This window comes from Callithrix jacchus, chromosome 1, assembly GCF_049354715.1.
Source record: "Callithrix jacchus isolate 240 chromosome 1, calJac240_pri, whole genome shotgun sequence".
NCBI classification, from domain to species: Eukaryota; Metazoa; Chordata; class Mammalia; order Primates; family Cebidae; genus Callithrix; species Callithrix jacchus.
In genome coordinates this window covers 87,406,633-87,411,228 of record NC_133502.1, presented here as the reverse complement: position 1 = coordinate 87,411,228, position 4,596 = coordinate 87,406,633, and the positions used below count along the sequence as shown (strand labels likewise).

At 41.2% G+C, this 4,596-nt stretch overlaps 1 pseudogene; it reads right to left on the bottom strand.

Annotated features, from left to right (window-relative positions):
• Positions 1-2,164: 2,164 nt before the first annotated feature.
• Positions 2,165-3,831, bottom strand: LOC118145520 (G-rich sequence factor 1 pseudogene; annotated as a pseudogene).
• Between the last annotated feature and the right edge of the window lie 765 nt (positions 3,832-4,596).

Sequence of the window (4,596 nt, the reverse complement as noted above, 5' to 3'; positions counted from 1 at the left end):
AGGGAGGGACAGTTCAGACAACTTTTAAGACTAGAATGCCCCTTAAGTAGATAGGCGCCAACATTAAACACCTTTAGCACAAAGCTTAGAAAGGCAAAACATTTCTAAAGACATAAAACTGCCAAATTGCTATTTACACTCATTAAGCTGTGGCATTTATTTTTTGTTTTGATTTTTTAAAAATTCCTTTCTAAGTAATCAAATACAGCAAAATTTAAAACTATTCTACCAAACCATACCAGTTCAAAGGTCAGAAACCTTTTTTGCTTTGGTCAATGTTTGGTAAAAATAAATCACTGTTTCACTCCGTGAGAATTTTTACATCAGAGCACTCAATTCACAGGCAAAAAAAAAAAAAAAAGAGTATTATTTTTTAAATGAAAGAGTTTAAGGAATACTACTGAATAAAAATAGTAGTCTTTTTTTATTGCATTTTAGGTTTTGGGGTATGTGTGCAGAACATGCAAGACAGTTGCATAGATACACACATGGCAGTGTGTTTTGCTGCCTTCCTCCCCTTCACCCACAATTGCCATTTCTCCCCAGGCTATACCTCCCAAGCTCCCCCCGCCACTGTCCCTCCCCTATTCCCCTCAATAGACCCCAGTGTTTAGTACTCCCTTCCCTGTGTCCATGTGTTCTCATTTTTCATCACCCGCCAATGAGTGAGAATATGCAGTATTTCATTTTCTGTTCTTCTGTCAGTTTGCTGAGAATGATGTTCTCCAGATTCATCCATGTCCCTACAAATGACATGAACTCATCATTTTTTGATTGCTGCATAATATTCCATGGTGTATATGTGCCACATTTTCCCAATCCAGTCTATCATCAATGGGCATTTGGGTTGGTTCCAGGTCTTTGCTATTGTAAACAGTGCTGCAATGAACATTCGTGTGCATGTGTCCTTATAGTAGAATGATTTATAGTCCTTTGAATATATACCCAGTAATGGGATGGCTGGGTCAAATGGAATTTCTATTTCTAAGGCCTTGAGGAATCGCCACACTGTCTTCCACAATGGTTGAAGTAATTTACACTCCCACCTACCGTGTAAAAGTGTTCCTATTTCTCCACATCCTCTCCAGCATCTGTTGTCTCCAGATTTTTTAACGATCGCCATTCTAACTGGCGTGAGATGGTATCTCAATGTGGTTTTGATTTGCATCTCTCTAATGACCAGTGATGATGAGCATTTTTTCATATGTTTGTTGGTCTCATGTATGTCTTCTTTTGTAAAGTGTCTGTTCATATCCTTTGCCCATTTTTGAATGTGCTTGTTTGTTTTTTTCCTGTAAATCTGTTTTAGCTCTTTGTAATTTCTGGATATCAGCCCTTTATCAGATGGGTAAACTGCAAAAATTTTTTCCCATTCTGTTGGTTGCTGATTCACTCTGGTGACTGTTTCTTTTGCTGTGCAGAAGCTGTGGAGTTTGATTAGGTCCCATTTGTCTATTTTGGCTTTTGTTGCCAATACTTTTGGTGTTTTGGTCATGAAGTCCTTGCTTACTCCTATGTCCTGAATGGTTTTGCCTAGATTTTCTTCTAGGGTTTTTATGGTGCCAGGTCTTATGTTTAAGTCTTTAATCCATCTGGAGTTAATTTTAGTGTAAGGTGTCAGGAGGGGATCCAGTTTCTGCTTTCTGCTCATGGCTAGCCAGTTTTCCCAACACCATTTCTTAAACAGGGAATCCTTTCCCCATTGCTTGTTTTTGTCAGGTTTATCAAAGATTGTATGGTTGTAGATATGTTGTGTTGCCTCCGATGCCTCTGTTCTGTTCCATTGATCTATATCTCTGTTTCGGTACCAGTACAATGCTGTTTTGATTACTGTAGCCTTGTAGTATAGTTTGAAATATGGTAGTATGATGCCTCCTGCTGTGTTCTTTTTGCTTAGAATTGACTTGGCTATGCGGGCCTCTCTTTTGGTTTCATATGAAGTTCATGGTGGTTTTTTCCAGTTTTGTGAAGAAAGTCAATGGTAGCTTGATGGGGATAGCGTTGATTCTGTAAATTACTTTGGGCAGTAGAGCAATCAGATCCTGGACAGTTTAAATAAAACTTTTAATTTGTGGTTTATTTTATAAGCCCAAAACTGGATCTTTCATTTCTTCTTCTAAACAGTCCATTATGAAATTTTTTTTAGAAGCCGTTAACCCAAAACACCAAAATCAATTTCCCAGCAGTTGCTGCTAATAAACTGGAACTGTATATCCCATGTCCAAGAAAGATGTACAAGTGAAATGCTCTTGCTCCATTCTTATTATCTGGAGCCCCTGAAGTCTTATTTTCCTTTTGGACATGAATTCAGGAACAGTTCAATATACCTACGATGAACGTGGGACCTATCCTTGAGCATCGCTGCAGCAGCATCCTCGTGGGTCTCAAAGTGCACATCAGCTTCTCCAGTGGCCTTCCCACTGGAGCTGTATTCCATGGTGACTCTAACAGGCTTCAGTGGAGCAAAAAAGTTTATAATGTCTTGGGCATTGGCTTGGAAAGGTAATCCTCTCATGTGGACAAAATGCAGACAAGGCGTAGTTCCAAAATCAGCAGCCTCTGGAAGCTATTCTGGCACCTCCTTAGGCAATTGTATTTCTTTCTCACTTTCAAAAGGTGTCATGGGTCGAATATCCTCATTTACTTTATGTTCTTCGAAGACCATTTCCGGCTCAGTTATATACTTAGCAGTAGTAGAAGATGCCATTTTCTTTCCCTTATGAGAACCAACATGTGTTCGAACTTCATTCCGTCTGCTTGGAAATATCTCGATATATCGATTACCAATTTCTTCCCTGTGTTTCAACAGAGCTTGGGTTGGCCATTTCTGGTTCTTCAAATTGCTCAGAGCCTTCCCCTGTTTTTCGTCTCCCTTTGTAGTCCATCACAAAAGTAATGTCAACTATATTCAGTCCTGCAAAGTCTACAATGTCTTTCTCGTTGCAACTATAAGGAAGTCCTCTCAAACGAACCACACCATCATTTACCACAGGCGAAGATTTGACCTGCAGGCTGTTCATTAAGGCATCCACATCTTCATTGTTTATCTCATATACTTCCACATACCGCTGGCCCATGTACATGTGGTGCTTCTCTAAGGCTTTCTGCACGTCCTGCTCTGACTCCATTTCAATTAAGGCATCACCCCTTCGCTTTCCATCTCTGTTTAGGAGGAAATGTATTCCATTCTCGCCATTGCGAATTCTGCAGTCTGGGAAAAAGTTAAGCACATCTTCTATAGTGCATGAGCAGGGAAGTCCTTGAGCTCCAATGAGATATATAACCCACTTCCTCTCCTAACTTGGATGGGGCCAATTCATACTGAGGGAGTGATGGAAGGTCTTCCAGGTAAGTCGTTTTAGACTCCTGGCTGTAGCTCCGGGTAGGACCCGCGGTCGCCGCCAGCGACTGCGGTAGCAGAGGGGCACGGAGGGCAGGGTAAGCTGCGGTGGCTGCGGCCGCTGCAGCCGCGGCAGAGATGGCCGCAGGGGAAGGCCCTGCCAGCCCCCCGGGAGGCATAGGCCGGGTCTGGAGGCCACGCGTCTCGGAGGCGGCGGCCGCGGAGGCCCCGAGCAGCAGCAGCAGCAGCAGGCGGCGACGGCCCGAGACGCCCGACGGGAATGAGCCAGAGGCAAAGTAGAATGGCAGGCAGCCGGCGGCGGTGCGCTGGCAGCTGCTGCAGTTACGGCCGCAGCCCCGGAGCAGTGCCCGGAGTACCCAGCGCGTGTCGATCCGTGGACTCCCGAGGCGGCGCCGACAGGGGGTGATTTTGATCTGCACTTCCTTGATGATTAATGATGCTGGGCATCTTTTAATGTGCTGATTTGCCATGTATCTTATTTTGTAAATTGTCAGTTCAAGGTTTTTACGCATTTTAAAATTTGGATGTTAGCCTTTTTATTATTGAATTGCAGCAACTTTTGGAAAATAGATTTTTGACATAAGTGCCTTGACAGATACCTATGGATATTTTCTCTCAGTCTGAGATTTGACTGTTTCCTAATAATGTCTTTTGATGGTCAGAAGATTTAAATTTTAAGGAACTCAAATTTTTCAAAACAATATGGCCAGTGATTTCTGTCAATTCCTTAACAAATTTATGTCCTCCCCCAAAGTTCTAAAGATATTCTCCTAGTTTTTCTTCTAAAGCTTTCTAGTTTTACTTTATGAGTAGGCCTATGATCTCTTTTGGAATCACTTTTGTACAGGGTGTGAAGTAAAGGTTGAAGTTTGTTTCCCCCTCATATGGATATCTAGTTGTTTCCATATCATTTTTTGAAACAAATTGTTTTCTTTTCCTATTGAATTGCTTTTCAGTTTTTGTTGAACAAATCATTTGGTTTATTCCTGGAATCTTTTTCACTGATTTATTGTCTGTCTTCACCAGTACATTATAATCTTGAAGACGGTGACTTTATCTTAAATCTTGAAGTCAGGTAGTATAAGTCCTCTAAATTTCTTCATTTTCAAAATTCTTTGGGCTATTCTAAGTTGTTTTTCCATATATATTTTATATTTTCTAGGTTGAATTTCCATATATATTTTTTAATCAGCTTGTTAGTTTCTATTTTTAAAACCAACTGGGATTTGGAATGG